The following is a 6,000-nucleotide window of genomic DNA, read 5'->3' on the forward strand; positions in this document are numbered from 1 at the left end:
CATGCATGGACTAAATGTCAACATTTTCTCAACAGTTATAGGAATACCCTATGAAATGTAAGTTTTAAGTCATACTTTGCCGTGTTATTTTTCACACCATGCCTTGCCATTAAAACAACATTACTATTCTGTATTCATTGATTGCCTTGTGCAGAGTTTTGTGGGTTGTGGTAGGATGGGTGTGAGCTGGTCACCCAGTCAGCTTTACCAGCTGAAATCTATGCATGCCTTTACTTCAGCATTATTGGGTTTGGGCTGCAGATTTTTTTTGTGTCAACAGTTCTGTGGGGTTGAGGTGGGGCGGTGACTATCCACGCAGTATGCTCAATTGTTAGAGTACCATTACAACGTTCATGTGGATATGCATCAGACAATTGTAACCACGGCCTCCCCAGGTCTGGGGAATAGTGGGGACTTTGACTTTCAGTACAGCCCACACCCTGCGCGGACGATCCAATGGCAAAATCCCTGCCAACGCCCCCACACCCCAGGGACTCTAGGTAAGGTCCATTCCACTCTATATTTTAAGCGAAGATAAAACCACCGCATTCAACCAGCACTGCAGGGCCACCTGATAGGTAAAAACACAGCCCATTTCCGCTGGTTAACCCCAGTATTCCCCCGGACCGGGGGGGGGGGGGGGGGTTACAATTGACTGGTGCACTGAGTTGACAGATCTTGACTTAAAATTGTATTTGTTCAAGGCAGATCATGCTTCACTTTACCTCCTAGGCTGTGGATAAAACCCACTCATTAGAAGTTTCCTTACACATTATACTTGTCTTAATCTATAATTATTAGTCTCAATATCTTTGAGTAAATTGTCATTTTTTATTAAAAACAACCAAAAGAGTAACTGATAAGATACTCAACTGATTTATTTTTTTGTAAATAAAAGCCTTAAACAAATATTTAGCCAGGTTACTAAGCTTTTCATCAATGTATACCAGACTTTTTTCAATAATACTTAATCTATTTTGAATAATTAGCCTTTAGATCACTCTTCACCAAATGACTCTTTTATGTCCAACTCCATAAAATGCAAACAAGAATAATTACAGTTTGGATCAACATGTCTCTTAATTTTATTTTTGATATTAGTCAAGTAATAACAGAGCCATGTGTATGCAATCCAATGTAAAACTAATGATAAATTAGGTTTTGCTCCCATTTTTACTTTCATTTCTGTGCCAAGCCCTTTTAAGTGCATTGAGTCTTTTGGGAGACTTCACAATATTTCTGGCGCTTAATCCCCATATATGGCTTTAAGTTGCCATACAAATTTAAGTCTTCATTACAAAATATACTGTATGTCTCCACTTTAACCATAAACACACAATGAGAGGACTATTTAAAGCATTACCATGTGTCAGAATTATAGATCTTTCTTTACATTTTATATTTCTAATTGTATTACCGGTCTCTTTAGCAATACCCTTGTGCCTCTTTGAGTACTTGGCTTGACAGTTTGGTTTTTAATACATTGTTTTGAATGTTTTATTTGTACACAACAATGATGATGATGATGATGACACTATGCTATGCCAAAACCTCAACACATTTTCTTCAAACAAAAAAGGACAGTCATTCAGAATAACTTTTATTACATCAGTTGAGAAAATAAACTCATACAATCAACGAAATAAACATGCATCTGTAAAATCAAAGGTCATGTTATGTGTTCGTTAAATTCAACTTAATAAAGAAAATAAATATTGGTTGCAGTAAGCAATGCGCATCACTTCTAATAAACATTCAAACAGACTGAAAAATAAATCAACACAAATGGAAAAACTGTTTGCAAGTCAGCTAGTATCTTATTTTATGCCTTATCAGATTGCTATGCAAGCTGGAAGCTTACAAAATCACTCTTAAGTCTGTTGCCTAAGAAGAAACAAGTATGGACATCCTTTTCCTGAGGTCAAGAGAAAGTATCTTGGAGGTCTTGAACTCACAACCTTGAATTTGGGGCTTATCCTCTAGACCACTTTCACCTTTTCACATTTTAAAGAGCCCAGTTTACAATATGGCACTTGCAAAGATGTGCCCTATTAACAGATTTTCTGAAGTCTTAAAAATTGAACTGAACAAAATAGTTCTCCTTTATTTGGTCTGCTGATGCCATCTGTTTCTGTTTTTGTAGTTATCTTCCCTCCATAATATAGGAAAACCACTTAAAGTGTATATAAATCCTTTACCATTTTACCCTTTTAAAATATATGTTCGGATTTATTTAATTATCACGGACCAACAGATGACTTTTATCTTCAACTTCACATCAGTATGTAAGTCATCAAATATTTGAGATGACAAGATGTTCCACTGAACGCTTTGTTTCCATCTTGCACTCATTTTTCCAAGGAAGGCGTTGCAGTTGTGTTAAGATGATTGCCATGCATTGCAGGTCAATCCTCATACAATGGCATTTTTGATTACATTCGGATTCCAGTGCCTGAAATAGAAAACAGAAAATACAACAATAATAGGAATTATATTTTCAGATCAATTATTTTAAAAGCCTGTACAACAACAGAAAAGTATTCACAAAACATTAAGTGCAACACCAATTTAAAGCTGCATCCTCACAGTTTTACTGTTCTGACACCTTTTTTATTTTTGTCTTTAAACGAGCCAATTGGCAATTATTGTGCAAATGTATGGAAACCAGTGATATTAGACTGCTGACATAATATCAGATCACAATCTTTCATATACAAGTTTGAAAGTTTGGTAAAAATTCCTCCAACAAGTCATATAAGGTCACACATAATAGAACAGATTTCAATTGTTTGGAAAATATTTTTTTGCTATTGCTTTAAGCCATTTAATTAATTAATTATATGTGTAAATTTAATTGAATTACTCCTTTGGGCTTTTGAAGAATGACCAAGAAGAACTGTCAATCTGTGAGAGAGCAGCTTTTAGCTCTGGACTACTGGTTAATTAAAAAATATGAAATGAAATTGTTATCATGTTTAAATTCATCTACAATGTTGATATTTTAATACTGTCAATCCTTGTTGGTTAATTGTACAAACATGCAGGTACTTTTGGGCTTAAACCAATAGGATACTTGACTGTTAAATTATTGTCCGAATTTCGAAAATAGCACAACCATTACCTCATCTGCCTTTTTTCAATAGAACAAGCCGGGAATCAGAGTCAGCTGCACCCCTGGTACCATACTCTTCTCTGAAAATGACAATAAGATTAAAATTTAAATGTCTGCATTTCATTGGCACAGTAAAAATGTCAGCATTTTTCAATGTTTCTGCATCACCACCACTGGTGGATATCAAAGAATTTAGTCTTGAAAGAAATGTGTGCTGGTTTATGCGTTCAAACTCATTTTGTTAAACCAATAGAATGAAGATCTAATTTATTTAGAGAACTATATCAGTGAACAGGGCCGAGGTATTCAATTGTGCCATTACATTAAGTTGTTCGCTACCAACACTCACCGACATATAAACCATACATCCTTGGTTAAAAGAATGTAAATATTAATTATAAAAAATTAAAGTTAATGATATGAAATGTATAAAGCTAACCTATTATCGATCTAAGTAAAGTTAGATTCAGACTTATTTGTTATCAAAAAAATAAATAATAGAGTATTTGTTTTCTTAATTTTTGCCACTGATCACTGGAGCTTCAAAATTGTTATTTACTAAATTGAATCTGTCAAATGAAAGAAGACTTTACCCCACCCACTAAGAATTAATGACATTTCCAATTAGTTTCTCATTAGGGCTCTTTTAAAACTATTTTTATATTTTATTAAAATACAATAAGTATAAAAATAACACTTACACACAAATAAGTGGTAAAAGTTCGCTCCTCATTCTGTCTTTGGACTAACATATCTCTTGGTTGTTTGAACATCTTCTTGGTCGGCCATGATGGACTATTTTCTTACGACCCGTATTATATCCGAGGCCATATCTTGATACTAGCCGAGGAGTTCCGATTGGTGGTGGCAGTGATTACTGTACTGCAAGGGAAGTAACACTGCGCGGAGTTTGCTTTTGGCCAACTTACTATTTCCCGGACCCGGTCTCGGTCTCATCCGGTATTGTCTGCAATATGATATAGTGCATGTAGCCATTTGACGATCTATAAATACAATTTTGATTTCTAAGCACATTGCCAAAGTCAATTAGTACATGTTTATTTTGAGAAGGGTTATATAATGCTTCTGATATTTGGTTATCATGTAAAATAAGAAAGACGGAAACTTATATAAAGCTTACAGGGGCGTTGTTTTGACACACCCTAGCTTTGACCACGCCCCTCCCCCCATTTTATAAACCTGCCCCTGGGATTCAGCTGTGTGCATAAACCGTTTAATGCTAAATAAAGATATGTACGTTGTGATATGTTATGTTAGCTAAGCGATGTCCATACCGACAATTAATATAAGTAAATATTTATTATTTATTATAAACCTGGCAAATTATCATATTATTGTTGATATGTCCACCTAGTTTCATGGGAATACCTATAACAGTTTCGAGATTAAAAGCCAATAGGAAAGTTCGCGCAAGAGGCCAAAGATGAAAACATTAAGTCTATGACTAAACCTCCATATAATAAAGGTGTTGTTATCCTAAATGAACAGTATCCCTGTATCGACAATAATCAATTATGGTTATTGATAGTCTATCAAAAATTTCATTTTACTTCAAAACCAGTAATACCCTTGTAAAAAGATATTTTTTACATGGCATTCGAAAATATCGAAAATTGATATTGAGAATTATTTAAATTGTTCCTGTTCTAGACCTAAATATAACAAAAAGGCGAAACGCCACAGTTGAAGCCTGATCTCTAATGATAGCAATATGTTTGATCTGGTTTGAGTTAGACAAACGGTATTTTGGTACCGATGGAGATGTTTTTAAGATATTTCGTATATCATATTAAGACACTATAATGAACTTGGTGATATACTGCTCACGGGCGATTTTAACTCTAGAACAGGGAATAAATCAATTTTAGCCAGAATATTAATATTGTATCGATATGCCGACTTTTGACATACACACTGAGCATTTACCGTATAGATCGTCTTTTGATACGCAATCTTATGGCCTTGGTGACAACTTATTAACTCTTTGCGAAGAGAACAGCATATTTATTGTTAATTACCGACTAAATTTGGAGCGAATAACATTGCCAATTTTGCTTACTAAACATCGGCAATACAATCTGTTGTCTGAAGCCATCAGGTTTTTCAATATCTATAGAAACCGGGAGTATGGAGACCGGATGAGACCGGGTAATACGGGGAGAGACTGGGAAATAGGACCGCCCAAAGCGATTCATTTTATCAAATCTACGCAGGGGTTACTCCCCTTACATACTTTTAGAATTGTACGAAAATCTGAACACAAACTATTCATGCTAATATTGTTAAATATATTGAATTGAATTGCATAAAAGAAAATGGAATTGCCTATCAATACATAGAAAATGATCCAAAATAGGAATGTACTTATGTAGGCAGGACAAACCTCTTATTACACATGTGAATATAATTATATTAGACTGTTTGACAACATGGCATTAGTATGGCCATATATATGTATGATTAAATGTATGCTTTTCATATGAGAAGCGATCTAAAAGAGTCACAGGATGTTGTAGAGGCCAGGCTGTGATACCACTTCACGTCATGCATGTACATTGGTCAAAAAGCACTATAATCTATCTTTACAACATTTTTGTCGCCCGTTTTCACAATTGTATATAAAATGTATGTAAACATGAAAATAAACTGTAACTTTGTGTTACATACTGGAACCAGCCTTTCAAGATGTGGTGCAATTTCTTCCAAGAAATTACAACTAATTGGTTACTACCAATCAAAAACATCTTAAAGCTGCACTCTCACAGATTTACCGTTTTGACAACTTTTTTTTATTTTTTTGCCACGTCTTGGAATGAGCAATATTTGCGTAAATATCTGCAAACCAGTGACATAAGTCTGCTGACAAA

At 34.6% G+C, this 6,000-nt stretch overlaps 1 long non-coding RNA gene across 1 annotated transcript; it reads right to left on the reverse strand.

Annotated features, from left to right (window-relative positions):
* Positions 1 to 1,448: 1,448 nt before the first annotated feature.
* Positions 1,449 to 3,938, reverse strand: LOC128229104 (uncharacterized). Its single transcript, XR_008260026.1, has 3 exons — positions 3,814 to 3,938; positions 3,122 to 3,192; positions 1,449 to 2,452 (listed from the first exon to the last, which is right to left on the reverse strand). It is a non-coding gene; the product is annotated as an uncharacterized LOC128229104 (long non-coding RNA).
* Positions 3,939 to 6,000: the final 2,062 nt, after the last annotated feature.

This window comes from Mya arenaria, chromosome 3 (assembly GCF_026914265.1).
Source record: "Mya arenaria isolate MELC-2E11 chromosome 3, ASM2691426v1".
Classification (NCBI taxonomy): Eukaryota; Metazoa; Mollusca; class Bivalvia; order Myida; family Myidae; genus Mya; species Mya arenaria.